Source organism: Dama dama, chromosome 33, assembly GCF_033118175.1.
Source record: "Dama dama isolate Ldn47 chromosome 33, ASM3311817v1, whole genome shotgun sequence".
Lineage (NCBI taxonomy): Eukaryota > Metazoa > Chordata > Mammalia > Artiodactyla > Cervidae > Dama > Dama dama.
In genome coordinates this window covers 18,281,290-18,297,900 of record NC_083713.1, presented here as the reverse complement: position 1 = coordinate 18,297,900, position 16,611 = coordinate 18,281,290, and the positions used below count along the sequence as shown (strand labels likewise).

The 16,611-nt window shown below is 36.3% G+C and overlaps 1 long non-coding RNA gene across 2 annotated transcripts in view; it reads right to left on the bottom strand.

Moving 5' to 3' along the window:
* LOC133050928 (uncharacterized) overlaps positions 1 to 16,611 on the bottom strand; it is a 136,771-nt gene that overhangs the window by 98,875 nt on the left and 21,285 nt on the right. Inside the window, exon 5 of one of the 2 annotated variants that reach the window (XR_009691728.1) lies at positions 9,399 to 10,266. The exons of the other annotated variant lie outside the window; for it this stretch is intronic. This is a non-coding gene — a long non-coding RNA (uncharacterized LOC133050928). Of the gene's footprint in view, positions 1 to 9,398; positions 10,267 to 16,611 lie in introns of those variants that run through there. 2 annotated transcript variants of the gene reach the window in all.

Below are 16,611 nucleotides of genomic sequence, written 5' to 3'. Positions count from 1 at the left end.
CAAAATAAAACATTTTTCCAAAGAATATATACACATGGCCATCAGGCACATGAAAAGATTCTCAATATTGCTAATTATTATTTTTGCTGTTGTTCAGTCACTAAGTTGTGTCAGACTCTTTGTGACATCACGGACTAGAGCATGCCAGGCTCCTCTGTCCTTCACTATCTCCTGGAGTTTGCTCAAAAATTCATGTCCATTGAGACATTGATGATATCTAACCATCTATCCTCTGCTGCTTCCCTCTCCTTTTGCCTTCAATCTTTCCTAGCATCAGAATCTTTTCCAATGAATTGGCTCTTTGCGTCAGCTGGCTGAAGTATTGGAGCTTCAGGAATAGTCTTTCCAATGAATATTCAGGGTTGAAACTAATTACTAGAGAAATGCAAATCAAAACTGCAAAGAGGTACCACCTCACATTCATCAGAATGGCTATCAGTAAAAAGTCAAATTATTACAAATAGTAAATGCTGGAGAGGGTGTGGAGGAAACGGAACTCTCCTACACTATTTTTAGGAATGTAAATTGGTACAGCTACTATGGAGAACAATTTGGATGTTCCTTAAAAAATTAAAAATAGTGTTACCATATGATCCTGCAATCCCACTTCTGGGCATATATCCAGAGAAAACTCTAACTTGAAAAGATACATGCACACCAATTTTCACTGAAGCACTATTTACAACAGCCAAGACATGGAAGCAACCTAAATGTCCACTGAAGAAGATGGAAACAGAAGATGTGGTATACACACAGACGCACGCACACACACACACACACACACACACACAGATGCACATGATGGTATATTACTCAGCCACAAGAAAATATGAAATAATGTCATTTTCAGCAACATGAATGCACCTAGAGATTGTCATACTAAGTGAAGTAAGTCAGAGAAAGACAAATATATGATATTTGTGGAATCTACATATACTTCCACTTATATGTGGAATCTAAAAAAAATATACAAATGAGTTTATTTACAAAACAGAAAGACACCCACAGACATAGAAAACAAATTAATGATTACCAAAGCAGAAATGAGAAAGGGATGAATTGGGAATTAGGGATTAACAGATACACACTAACATATATGAAATAGATAAACAAGGACCTACTGTATAGCATAGGACTATATTCAGTACATTGTGATAATCTATAATGGAAAAGTATTTGAAAAAGAAAAAATATATATCCAAATATATATATATATCTGAATATATATATATATATCTGGATCACTTGCTAAAACATTATAAATTGATTATACTTCAACTTAAAAAATAATAAAAGAAGTACAATTTTATTAGATAATAACATAAATATATGCTTGTAAAATACAGAATGAAAAACACAAACCATAGTTCCCTTATCCAAAGGACAAATACTGCAACAAGTCTATTACTACCCAAACTTTTTTCTAGTTTTACTAGAGAATGGTAAGTGTGTTTGTGTGTTTTACATAAAAAATTAATATTTGCACCAAAAATAAATAATATTAATAAATACTTGTTGAGTAAATTTAAAAATAACATTGTTTCTGAGAGCTATTTTTTCAGAGGACTTTCTAAATGAACAATTACAGTGTTATCCTCCTAATGGGGCTTCCCTTGTGGCTCAGTTGGTAAAGAATCCACCTGCAATGCAGGAGACCTGGGTTGGGAAGATACCCTGGAAAAGGGAACGGCTACGCAGTATTCTGGCCTGGAGAATTCCATGGACTGTATAGTCCGTGGGGTTGCAAAGAGTTGGACATGACCGAGCGACTTTCACTGAACTTTACTTCAGCCTCCTAATGAGATATAAATTTATGATAAAATTATGGACAGAGGTGGCAAAAAGTTGGACATGACTAATCAACTAACACACTTATGCTCCTGAACCAGTCATAATCAAGAAGCAGGCTTCCAGAGAATGAACTTATGGTTCCCGGGGGAAGGATGGGGAGAAGGGATAGTTAGGGAGTTTGGGATGGATATGTGTACCTTGCTATATTTAAAATGGATAGCCAACAAGGGCCAACTGTATAGCACATGAGGCAGCCTGGATGGGAGGGAAGTTTGGGGGAGAGTGGATACAGGTATATGTATGGTTGCGTCCTTTAGCTGTTTGCCTGAAACTAACACTGTTAATTGGCTGTACCTCAATATAGAATAAAAAGTTTTTTTTTTTAAAAAAGGAAGAAGTGGGGGGATTGGGATGGGGAACACATGTAAATAAAAGAAAAAAAATTAAAAATAAAAAAAAAAGGAAGAAGCATACCTCTAAGATTAATCAAGGATTACCCTGAAACTGCTGGAACTGTAGTCTCTAGATGCAGGAAGAGAATTTTACTTTGGTGTCTGCATTCCCAGCAAGGTGAAGAAAGGTTTAAATTTATTTTCTTTCTACTCTGACTTTGAATTGAGTTCTCTTTGAAAGAATAACATAATAAAACGCAGGATCTTTGTATCAAAAAAAGAGGAGGAAGAGGATTTTGTATTTTACCTTCCTTCCCATCATTTTGGTTCAAAGCACAAAAAAACAGACATCAAAAAACCTTCTTTCAAGAGAAATCTTCAGAACTTATCTTTGAAAAATTGTAGACCATACAATTTTACCTTCCCAACTCAATCTTATAGCTAATACTTTAAGTTTACATATTAATAACAATTTAACAATATTTACAAAGAAAATAAGTGTACATATTTTTAAACACTGCCTTTAACACATAATACTGGACCAAGTTTTTCTCCTATATAAAAGTCTCATTGTAATTATAAACAGGATGGAATTAATTTATAAAATGCCTGAGATATGGCAGAAGTTTTCACATGCATTATCTAATTTTATCTATTTGGCAACCCTAATACTTAGGTAATGTTATTATCTATGATCTGCAGATAAAAACAGCATCTATACTATAACTGTAAATAACTTATGTTGTTTAGTCCAGTTTAAATGAGTATAATAATATATTTTTGATCTGTATAGTACATACTCCTGTATAATATACGCTACTTAATCTGTCTCAGAAATTATCTCTACAAGGTACTTATCATAAGTAATAACTAATTGTTAAGGAAGCCATGGTGATGTATGTGGTTATTTTCATGTTTGACTTAATTTAAGGAAAAATTAAATATTTATTTTTATAACACATCATGCAAAAAATGCAGATATATACATATAAATATATATAAATTTATATATATTTAGATATCTATGTCTATCTACATCTATAACAGAGACAGAGAAACAAAGATAATCAGCATAAAGCTCTGAATATAATGCATGGTTCATAGTAAGAACTCTATAATGATCTTACTTTTTATTAGTATTTTTATTTAAACTTAATATAACAGATCTTTATTGAGGAACTATTAGCTGTGAAGCATTGCTCATAGAAATGAGTAGATATTCACATGTATAGTATTAAACACCAACCTCTTTAACATACACTGCTCTAATATACTTATTACAGAGGTAATTTCAAGCAAATTAGTCAAGTAATTCATTTCTTGATAATAGCACAGGGAGTTAAGACTGCCAAAATCAACACTGTGTTTCAGAGGCTTTCAGGTTCTCTGTAACAAAGGCTGAGTAAGTCATGACTCATAATCGGGAAATTTCTATTTGAGAGCCTTATTATCTTTCTTCTTATCTAGGGTGTGGGAAAGACTGGTAGCAGTGGGCAGTAGGCAGGGGAGGAGTTCCGTTCTGCCTCACTGCCACGTGAGAAACCCAAAGTGAAAGTTTGCCTGGAGTAGTATTTTCTTAATCAATAGTGCCTCCAACGTGTATATACAGGGGTCTGAAGATATATTTGGGACAACGGAACTGTGTTAGAATTTATGATCTAGGCCAGTGTCTGTGGTTGAGTTGGTCACACTTCACCACCCACCCAGGAGCAAACTAAACTCTATCTTGATCTTGCCACTCTGAATTGCTTGCTGCTTCAGTCTGTATGTTTTATCTATTTATTGTGGGTGGAGGGGTGTATGTTTTTAAGGCTCAATTCTGAAGCTGTATATACTGGTATTTAAAGAGAAGGATTTTTTAATTGCCTGGAAGAAGTTTAAATTGTAGCTGTCATTTATTAGCTGCATGGCCATAGTGTTAAAAAGTCACTCAGTCATGTGTGACTCTTTGAGATCCCATGGACTATAGCCCTTCAGGCATCTCTGTCCTTGCGATTCTCCAGGCAAGAAAACTGGAATGGAGTGCCATTCCCTTCTCCAGGGGATCTTCCCAACCTAGGGATCAAACCTGGGTCTCCCTCACTGCAGCCGATTGCTTACTATCTGAGCCACCTGAGAAGCCATAAGCAATGCCTTAATATTTCTGCACTATGATTTTCTATTTTTAAAAAGAGCAACGTTATCTACCTGTGAATTTGTTGTGAAAAATAGATTGCAAATGAAAAAGAGCCATCAAAACTGGCACATAGTAGGCTTTCAAAATGAAAAAAATAATTAAAAAAAAAAAAAACTTAGAAAGTTGGTGTTATGCTAAATGCCCATAATTTTTAGGAAAACCACATAACAATTTATATTGCAAAGACATTTTTGAGAGTGAAAGTGTCATTAATAATTAGCCCAGGACAGCAGGCCAAATAAAGACTGTCCTAAGCAAATCTGAAGATATACTTATTCAAGTTATAACCATGTTATTTTGTTGATGGGGCTCAAGGAAGGAGTCATAATTCCTTATGTATTGATATTGATATCAATTTTGCAATCATTTAAATGTTTTATTATTGAGGCATGAAAGGCCAAGGTTCCTCTCAGCCACTTCACAGTTATTTATCACTGAAGCAAGCACATAAAACATAATCTGTGGTCAGTGGTAGAGCAGAGAAGGGAAACTGTATGACTCAGTTTTCTTCTTCCCCTGTTCTACCTACTTTTTCCAATGTGCAGAAGGAAATCAACGAGTATTTCTCTCCCTAGCAACCCACTGCAATGCTTAGAACCCACAAGAATAGCAGCCACCCTACACATCACAGAGGTGTCCCTGGGGTAAATGGGTTAAAATAGGGAGGAGACTTTTCATAAGTTTTGTTTTGGAGTTCTATAATTTAAATTTGCTGTGATTTGAGAAGAATATCCTTTTTTCTATTGCTCTTTAACCCAAAATATACTTTGATGATATACACTTGATGGCATTTAAGACACTGACTAAACTTGAAGGTTGTGGAATGTGGTTATACACCCTGCTATAAATTCCTAGATGATAAGGAACAAATAATAGTCCTGCTATTCACCTAAGGAGAGATACTTTTTAAACTGAGGATAAAAAGGAAAGATGAGACAATTTTAATTGCTCTTACATTTAAATGCTTTATAAAATTCCAATTTTAAAATGTGAAAGACATGTAATATATAATACATGCATTAAAAGTCTGACATTGCCTATTTTTTTATTTTGGAGACTAATTCTGAACTGCCTTAACGTTTGCTGTTAAATCTGGACTTTTCTAAGAAATCAAAGGCAGGCACTTTGACCCTGATCCAAGAAACTGTCTAGGCTCTACCATGTATATATTGGGAAAGAGATCGAGGAATTAACCCCAGACCTTCAATGACAACGGGCTGAATGCTGCTTCACTGATGACGGGCAAGTTTCCTGCTCAAAAAGGAGCATCTGGGCAGATTCTTTGTTTATTTATTCATAAGGATTTATTATGTTCTTACTAAGTGCCATGTTCAAGGCCAGATGATGGGGATTCAAGTACTGTCGCTGTCAGCTCAGGCTTAAAGTCCAGTGAGACAGGAGCACTGCTATACATAATTATTATAAAGTGAAACAAGTATTAATGATAGAGGGCTTCCCCAAATGGCTCAGCAGTAAAGAATCCACGTGTGATGCAGGATCCCTGGGTCGGGAAGATGCCCTGGAAGAGGAAATGGTAACCCACTCCAGTTTCCTTGCCTGAAAAATCCCACGGACAGAGGAGCCTGGCAGGCTACAGTTCATGGGGTCGCAAAGAGTCAGACACGACTAAGTACGCAATAATGATACAGAAAACTCAAGGCACTATGGGAACCTATAGTGATCTAGAGGTCAGAGAAGACTCTCCAGTATACAGTTTAAGCTGAGTAGGGTGAGTAGGAATGGCAATGGAAATGATGTCCAATGTAAGAGGAACAATCTATGAAGGACAGGAAGACCAGAGCCTGGAGTCTGTGGAGGCATGGTCTGAAAATAAACTACTAATGCTAAATAAAGATAATTAGTCAATATTATGGAGGCTTTGTAAATCATATTAGGAATTCAGACTTTTTCTAGTAGGTAACTAGGAAGCCATTGAGAGGTTTTATGCAGAAGGTTTGCATGATCTGGTATGCATTTTATAGAGAGAATTCTGGCTACAGGAGACCAGTTAAGGAATGATATAATAGTCAAGATTAAAATTAATAGTAATTTCTACAAAGATATTGTTGGTGGACATGGAGAAATTTAGGAATGAGTATTAATTGTTGTTTAGTCACTAAGTCATGTCTGACTCTGCAACCCCATGGACTGTAGCCCGCCAAGTTCCTCTGTCGATGGGATTTTCCAGGCAGGAAAACTGGAGTGGGTTACCATTTCCTTCTCTGTGTATTAATAGGACATGGTGATTAATTGGATATTGAGAGTAAAGTAAAAGATGCCTAGGTTTTTGGCTTAGGAAACTGAGTGGATGGTGATGCCCTTAAGTAGTACGGGGACTATTTAAGTAGAAAAAGGGGATTTGCAGTGTTCCATTTTGGACCAGCTGAGTTTGAAATACCCTTGATATACTCAAGTAGAGATGTCAAACACAAAGTTGACTGCATGAAACAGGAGCTCAGGAGAGAGCATGGTGAACCATATTTAGAGATATTTGGTTAATTAGCATATAAATGGTCCTTGAAGCCCAGAGATGAGGGACACTAAAGAAATTTGCTAGAATGACAGAAGATAGGGGTCAAGGATAGAGTCCTAAGAAACTCATCTTGTGAAGGTTGTCAGAGGGATTTCTCTGGCAAGAAAATGAGGTTTCAACAGACTTCAGGAAATGGGCAGCATGTGACCACAATCTAACTCACGATGATAAGATAAAGTGTCTGATATGATGCTCTGGGTTAGAGTGTCAGTTAATGTCTAAATATAGTTTTCAAGCCAGAGTTGGAACTCAAAAAAAAACATCTCTTGAGCTTCTCTGGATGTGAAGAGTGCTCTCAGCCTGACTATCTCACTGATGTTATTACAGTTTCTTTCCTTTTCCTTCCCTTCTTTGGTAATGCTCTATCCAGGACATGCTTCCCTGGTAACATGCCAGGCATGAGCAACTTGAAGACCGCCCTCACTTTATTCTTAGATAATATTCTCACTCATATTATAGAAAAAGGAAGTTTTATGATGGGGTAGTTGGAAAATAAAGTATCTGCTTACTCCAGCCATAAGCTATAATTAGAAAGGCCAGAAATACCCTAAGTAGTAATTGAACACTCATTTTTCTAACAAATCCCATAAAACTTAATTAAGGCATGCAAAGATCCTGATAAAGATTTATAAAGGTACACCAACAATGAAATAGATGCTCTTGTTTTCTTCTCTGTGTTTCTAGTCTGCATCACATCCACTTACACATGCTGTCTTTTCGTTTTAAGAGAGAAATGTTAGAATCATGACATAGTAAATCTAAAAGTCTCTCAGAGAGAGCCTATAAGCCAAGCCCTCTCTCCACCACCCTTTGCCCACTTTAGAGATGAGTAAAGTGAGGTGCAGGATGAGGGCACTAAGAACTTACACTTGCATTTTGCTATTTATTTAAATAAGTGTTTACATTCAAGAGAATATCAATTGATTATACTGGTGAAGATCCGAGGCTCTTGGAATTGACTGGGTTTGAATCCAGTTCTGCACAAGTCTTGGGGAAATTTACTTAGCCTCTCACTTCCTTAGCGTCTTAATTATAGTATCTACTATATATCTATGGTATATCATGGGTGTTGGTAGACAATTCTCCATAGGTTTCTCATGTTTCTGCCTGTTGTTTCAGGCAGAAATGCTGACTACTTTTGTTCTGAATACTTTTTCCAAGTTGTTTATGTGGATAACAGCCTTGAAAGACAGATAGCATCTGCCTCCAGAGCAATGAATAGGTTTGCTTACTGTCCAGCAAATAAAGCTAATGTCTCCCTGTGGAGCAATAGTGAGTTATGCTTACTCTTCAGGATAAAGATTTGGGTTTCCTAATCTCAGGATTCCTCTCCTTTAACATAAACTATGGCATGTGTTGGCATTACCTGGCCCTCAAAGAACTCCAAAGAAGGACCTTGGTCTCTGACCAAGGAGTCTCACCTTTCACAAACAACGATGCAATTGTGGCAGGCACATTCATTAGCTTCTAAGTAGGGTAAAACCTCAGACCCTTCTTAACAACAGTAAGAAGTTGTAAAGAAGTTGTATAAGTGAATAAAGCAAAGAGCTTAATAGCGTATCTGGCACATAAAGACTAAAAACTGAGTAAATGTTGGTTGTTAATGTTATTTTATAAATATATTTGCCAAATGTATGTGTTGTTTTTTTTCCCTCTCTTTTTTAGCCAAGCCATGTGGCATACAGGATCTGTTTTCCAGCCAGGGATCGAACTCCTGCTTCCTGCATTGGGAGCATGCAGTCTTAACCAGTGGACCACCAGGGAAGTCCCAAATGCATGTGGTTTATTAGTGGCAAGGTCAGGACTAGAATCTAGAGCTATGAAAACTCAGTCTAATGTTCTTTTCACCTTTCCGTTCTACCAATATTATATAATTTTTGCATGTTTAACTTACAAATAATGTTAAAAAATAATATAATCTAAGAGAAATAACTGGAATTTTATACCAACTTGTTTGGTGAATACACTAAAAGTATTGTGAGAAAGGCAATAAAGCTGGTGGTTCCAGATCCATATATACAGCATTAAAGTGTTATTTGAGAAGAGTGACCTAAATCATGGCAAGCTCTAACACACAGGAAAAAAATAATTTGCTCAGAAATACATTATGAGCAAAACATTACAAAGTTTGAAAACTACCCAATAATGATCAACATTGTAGTATGTCTACTTTTATTCCTGGAAATCCACTACTATTTTTTTTTAAAAGCTCAAAGTAAATTTCTATAATGTATATGTCACAGTATCCTGGGAACAATGGTTCTCTAGTGCTGATTGTTGGATTTTGAAACATTTCCCTAAGACATTTTCTATAAGCATAGTTTAAGATTTGGTACCTGTGCTACCACAGGAATAAAAACAACTAATATTAATCAAATACCTGCTTTTAAGCTGACTCACACTTACTGCTTTGCATGTTATCATTTACTTAATCTTTACAACAATCCTGTGTGGTACAAATTATTAGCAACTCAGTTTATTGATGAGAAAATGATGCATTGAGAAGTTATCCAAGTTTACACACACTAAATTAACAGATTCAAGATCTAATAGACTCAAGTGAAGCAAAATCTGATGACCAGCAAACCCTGCTTCATTAAATTCTAGTTCTATTGCCATAAATCTATAGTTGAATTTACTAAGTATATGAATGTGGTAAGATGAAACACTAAGATAAAGAACCTAGACTTTTTACTCCAACAATGAAACAGTTCAATAGTGTTCATGATAGACCAATAATTGCAAATCACAAATCAGTCCAATTCCTTTAAAAAGCTATCCGTGGACAGCCTGGTCCTAACTATGCTCTTGGATGCAATGTGAAGCTTTTGAATAAATATAATCCTCTAATTCAATATTAAAATAAATACAATTTTATAAATCAACCAGTCTTCTTCCAGAGATTCTTGAAGATTATAATTTTACTACGAATCAAATACTACATAAAAAAATCATCTTTTACAAAGTTCTTTATTTCCCTCACTCTCTCCCTGCTTCACTGCTCACACATCTGAACATCATTTCCAGTTGTGAAAAGGTTAAGATCAGTGTGTAGTTTGACTAATGTTTGAATTACAATGCTTCCAAAAAAATTCAAAGTTTTCTCCAGCATTGTCAATTCATTTTTAGTTACTTCTCTTTCTGATTCACTCAATTCATGAGTTCTTTAAAACACTTTTTCCCTCTATGTGGTGTCTTCTTCATTATTTCCAGAGTTCTGTTCTTTATCCTTAAGTCAGTCAAACATAGCAGTTCCATTTTTTTTAAAAAAAAAATAAGATTTCACCTGTTCTGTTTTCTGCAGAGCACTTTATACTTCTAAAAAGCAGCACGATCTTCTATATTCTGATCAACACTTGCTATAACAGCTCCCCCTGAAGCAAAAGGAGCTAGTATAAACAACATGCTGAATGCTCAAAGTGGGGACTAATTCTAGCCAGATGCCCAGCTGGAATATTTGGCTATCTACTTTATGTAATTTTAGTTAACTTTTATGTAATTTTAGGGATTTCAAAACCTCTGTATGTCTCCAGATCTTTTGAACATTGATTTGCCATGATCCTTGTTCAGCACAGTTTGGAGAGGCAGGGCCCTGTCTTTGGTTGGCTGTTGGTAAAACCCCATAATTATGGTATCAACTTGGGCTCTGAGGACAGGGTGTTCTGCCATGTAGCAAGGAAGAGCATATCAGAGATGAACTGTCTAGAGCATCCAAACACAGGACGGCATCATGCTAGGGAGGTCCAGAGCGCTGCAGGGTATGGGAACTTGGGAGATGTATTTGTTTTCCTACGTGTCCATCACTGGGACAATCACTGCTGCTGCTGCTGCTAAGTCGCTTCAGTCGTGTCTGACTCTTCACGACCCCATGGACTGCATCCTACGAGGCTCCTCTGTCCATGGGATTTTCCAGGCAAGAGTACTGGAGTGGGCTGCCATTGCCTTCTCCGGGGACAAGCACTGAGGGGATAATAAAAACGATAAGATGTAGACTCTGCCTTAAAACACTTTTTATCTAAAGGGGAGATTAAGTCCACACAAGTGAAGTAGAACGTTGTATACAATTACTATATTATGTTGTATAGACAAGACTGTTAGTGCTCAAAGATGGGACACATTAGATACTTTAAGGTTATTAACTGCGTTCTCTAGAGACGGCAAGGATGAATTAAAGAGAAGAAAGAGAGTGAAGAGTAACCAGAGTGGTCACGGCAGGAAACAGCAACGTACTGGCAGCACACTCCACTGACAAAGGCGTTGTGTGGAAGCAGTTCTGAAAAGACCAGGCAAAAATATTTTCAGCACAAAGTGGCTCTGAGCTGGGGACATCTTAGAAGGGAGACTTGGAGTTCATGAGTAGTCATGACTCATACATACTCTGTAATTCAATTTCTGCATTTGGAAAAGCAAATTAAATGGAATTTGCTTATTTCCCTCCTAATTTACCATGTGTTTGACTCCATTCAATTATAGTGGGTATTATCTAAAAGTATGTATTAAGTGCCAATGTTAGCACAGCACAAAGGACTGGATTAATAGAAACCCATCAACACTGTTCTTGCCCTGTGGATCATCACAGTTTTAAATTGTAACCAAAGGAAACACTGATAATGGGAATAACATCAGCACATCTGTTATAACTGAAAAGGAGTGGCTGAAACATTTGTGTTTTCAGTGACTTTTTCTTTGTCTTTTGCCCTTCTCAAAGTTTTTATCTCTTCTCAAACTTCCTGAGCGAATCTTGGCAGAAAGTTTAGCAAGCTATATCCAAGAGGTGGTAACAGAGTGGCATTTAGGGATGTGGGAAATCTTGAGTTTGGCCTACTGGAATCCTGAAGAGATAACTACTTTAAGGAGGAAAGGCCAACTCTATTCTTGGAAACATTTCACAGATAAATGCCAATGTCATGTATGTTACAAAAGAACCAGATTATTCAATATGGAATAACTCAATTGGTTAGAGGGAATATTTAAAAAGAATAAAAACTAAAGGATTCAGGGAATTTTGATCTTTTTCTCTGAGAATTTACTGCCAACACTGCCATGTAGATGAATCTACTCTTAATTTAAAAAAAATTAGCCTCGTAGCACAAACTGAAAAAGTTTAAGAACCAAAGACGCTCCTCTCAACTTTGACTTTTTGTTTTGCTGTTTAATGTAGAATTTTGGATTACTTCTGGATTCACTGTAATGAAGAATCATCTGCTGTAGTGACATCTACAAGAACAAACTTGACTTGGAAATAACTTACTGGCTTATGGGGAGTCATCTACAACTATAACTTTGGAGGTAAATAAGGCATGGTGTTATTGCTTGTTTTATTTGTTATCCAGGTTGTTTTTTTTTTTAATGAAAACTTATGCTGAATAAGAACTCCTTTACTATGAAAGCTTTGGTATTAATATAATTGACTGGGACTTGGAATTTTATGAAAACACCCTTTTACCTACTCTTGCCTTGAATATGTGTATTCATTTAAGGCTTAGTTGAAAATTTAGGATCTTGTTCACTATTGTTCTTTAGGGTGCTTTGAAGAAAATTTCATTGTGTGAGTCCATGAAAGGTATTAACATCTAATATCTTGGCTGTTTTATGAATACTTACGTTTTATGAATATGCAAGGTTGTTTGAAATTTATCTTTTCCATTTTATTATCTTAAGTAGAGATTTCTCTATTGAAAAGTATAAAGCTACACAGATTGGAGAAACATATCAAGGGAAAAGGATGTCCCAATGATTCAGTAGGTATTTTCTCTAGACATTAAAGAGATGATGTATTAGACAGTTCCTGGAACATGGCTAGAGCTTGACATATTATTTTTGGTTGATGACATGGTTGCCCTTCACAGTCAGAGGTGAACACAGGATGTGAAAAGTAAACAAAGTCTGAAAGAGCAGCTTGTGCTGTAGCATTTAATATTCTTTCTCTGTCAGCACTGACCCAGCTTGTTTTTCTAAGGGCCTGCAGTGTGGTGAAGCATCAGGAGGGAATAATGGACTGTCTGAGCATGGGAAAACAGAAAAGAAAGATGATATCTGAAGTGGAAGTGAGGCTCAGAATTGGAAGCCAAAGTGTACTTTGTCAGTTAACTACTTGGGGAAAGTCACATAATCTGTGAGACCAAAAAAAAAAAAAGACATAAGGAAAGAAGAACTGGAACCTAGATAAAAGGACAAATTGTATACACTATTGGCTTCTCCAATATCAGTTCTGTGTTCCTAACTCATGGCTGGGAACAGGGTCCTGAGGGCATCCAACCATTACTTACTCACCCTGAATAACTGGGTCACACAGAGTGGCCATATCCTGATGCCTTGTATCCCTAAACTTTTTGGTCTCTGGTACGGTGGAGGGGCCTTCTGTGGTAAGGTTAGCTATCCTAGATTACTACAGATTGCTAATTATCATTGTAAACTACATCAAAATCTAACAAAGAATTCCTTTGGGCAGAGCTTCCAGAAACCATAGTCTAATGTCAGCCTCAAAAGTAATGGCATATGTGAAATACTAGATAAGAGTCTATGTGTCTCTCAGTTGCCTCTTTTAGTAAATACATCAATCTCTACTGATGTCCTGCTATTAATACTAAATGAGATCAAGCATACATGACACTTTGAGAGGAATAAGGCATATACTCTGTATTTGAGCTGGATAACTTATTGTATGATAAGTGCAGAAAGAGCCTCAGACAAAGCACCTAAGTGAAGCATATTCCACGAGAAAAGTAAATCTTGAGGCTTGGTGCCTACGTTTATTCATGGGAGATGCAGGAGAGGGAGGAGGAGTGCAGGAAATGGGAACAGGACTAAATGAAATAAAATAGTAGCAAAAAAGATCAAGGATTACTTCTTTTGTGAGCCTCTTAAACATTACCTTGGATTGTACTTCCGTTTTCTATGTTAAAATAAAATGGATCTTTAAGGGGACATTTCTTCCTTAACGACATAGATATTCATATCAATGTCTCTTCTCCCTTATTTGCTTATAAACTCCTTGAGAATAGATGCCATGTCTATATTTTCTACCTGTGTAATACACAGCATAGAGCTTTGCATACACAGACAAAAGAATCTAGTGAGTGAATACTATCTGTCGATTTTCCAAATGTTATATGGAGATGAAGCTCTGTTCACACGTTATCAATGATAGTTATGGCAGCAGATAATAGAGAATGGACAAGCAGCACAGGGGGGGCATGGCTTCCATTTCCAAAGAATTGCTTTGAAAGACAAAAAAATTAGTAGCTGCCTAAAAATTCATTATTTACATCTGGCCAACCAAGTTTCTGTGAATTAAAAAAAAAAATCATTGGCAAAGTATATACACTTCAACAAGGGCGCCTAAGTTTCATCATCTGCAGGACACAGACGCCAGTTTTTAAATATTTTTTTAAATAGGGCCTGTGATGTAATTATGGATGTAAAATTATATCTCCTAGCTCAAAGAGAACTGTTGAAAGAACAGCAGCTGCTTTGTTTGTTGAGAATGTCAGTATCATTATTTTTATGGGATGCTTCAGAGAAACACTAATTTGTGAAAGAAAAGCATCCCAGAAGGCAAATTTGACAATTTAAATTCTCACGCTTAACGTGTTTGGAGGATCATAATTAATTGAAAGATAATGAAAAGCTGAATACAGCTTTGTTCAACTTCTTCATGGAGCCAGTGAAGTGATTCAGAATTAAAATTTCAAAATCTGAAAGAAGAAAGTGTGCTATGCTTTAGACAGAAAAACATGAGGTGGCTGAGAGATTATGAAATGCTGATGGGCATCCCAACAGCATTCTAATACAGTTTCAACTGGATTGAGACTGTAAGAATAAGCAAAATCCCTTCCCACACTGATAAACACATACTTGTATATGGCATTCCATTTTTGAGGCAGACTTAAATAGTATGCTAGTTTATTATTGTCTGGAAAGTGAAGCCAATGAAAAACTGCCAATTTGGCCCTTTTAAGGAAATCAAAACCTAATCTTGTCTCAAAGTCAATCATTTTTGCTAGGTTTAATAACTAAACCAATTTGTGGGCAAACCTTAAGAAATGGGATCTTAAGAAATGGAAAACTCTGGAGGAGTTTCAAGAACAAAGTGTAGCTCCAATTAAAATCTAAGAAGAACCATGAACTTCAGAACCTAGATTCCATAATGCATACATATTAAGTTGCTTTAGTCATGTTCGACTCTTTGTGCCCTGTGGACTGAACCCTGCCAGGCCCCTCTGTTTTGGGATTCTCCAGGCAAGAACACTGGAGTGGGTTGCCATTTCCTCCTCCAGAGGATCTTCCTCATGCAGGAATCCAACCTGCATCTTTTACGTCTGCCTGCTTTGGCAGGTGGGTTTTTTACTACTAGCACCATCTGGAAGCCCCCTATATACACCTAGTACCTGGCAAAAAGAAGGTGATGGAAAACCATGAATGAGTAAGTTCAGTGAATGAGTAAGTAAATGAAGAGAGATACTTCCCCAACCTCTATGGAGATCAATTCTTTTTTATGAAAACAATTTTATATAGTCAATCTAGGTGTAGAATGTAATTTATATTAACTTTCTATCTGTTTTCTAATATAGTCTGGGAATTAATTCATCCAGTATAGATAACATTTTAAAAAGAAATGCCATTTTGAGTTTTAAATAATCAATTTTAAATGGGGTTTTATAAATATTAGTCATTGTAATAACTGTCACTTTAGTACTCTGCCATGCCTTGTACATGTATCATCTCTTTTGTACTTACAAAGAACCAACAAGGTTAGTTTTAACAACCCATTTTCTAAAGGGAACAAAGGCTCAGAATGCTAAATCACATGCTCAAAACTACACAGCTAGTAAAAGGCAGAACCAGGAGTCACAAACAGTCTGATTCTAAGGCTCACCATCTTAATCTCTAAATTGTCTTATGAACAGCTAATGAACATTTTAAACTTTGAGACACAAACCCCTTTCAGAATATAGATCCCTTCCTGAGACTAAATATGCATGTGTACATTGACAGGTAACTTTTAGAACATGGAGACACACATGGGGCAAACTCCATCCCCATATAAATGCTAGACTTAGGTCAGAAAATTTATGAAATACTATGGAAAATTAGGAATAAATATGAAAATTGCAACAGAAACTTCCATCACATACCTAAACAAATATTAAAAAAAAAGGGGGTACTGAATTTCTTTAAGTAATCATACCTTCTATAAGAAGAAGTATGGTGTCCACTGCAACAAAACTTCAAATACAGTATCTATCATTAAATGTTAGCAAAATTATATTGCAAAAATTTTTCTTCTCTTTGATCTTCTCCCCTCCCCTTCCCACCTCACTGTGTTCATCTCCCCCCACCCCACATCTCCTTCCCTCAATACTGTGAATACATATTTAGTGACTGGCACATTATGTCCTGTTCTGGGTGTTTGTGATATACCAGGAAAAACAAAACAAAACACAGAACACCAGGATGAAACAAAAATCACTGTCTTCCAGGAGCCTATATTCTAGTGGGAGGACACATGATAAACATGATCTAATAGAAAGTGATAAAAGCTATATTGAAAAAATACAGCAAGTTTGCAGGTATGGGAATGATAGAGGCAAGTGGTTATTTTAAAGGGGATGGTCAGGATAGCCCTCACTGAGAAAAGCATATTGAAGCAAAGCTTTAAAGGAGGCGAAGGAGTTAACCAAGTGACTTTCAGAGGAAAGACTGTTCTGGACAGAGGG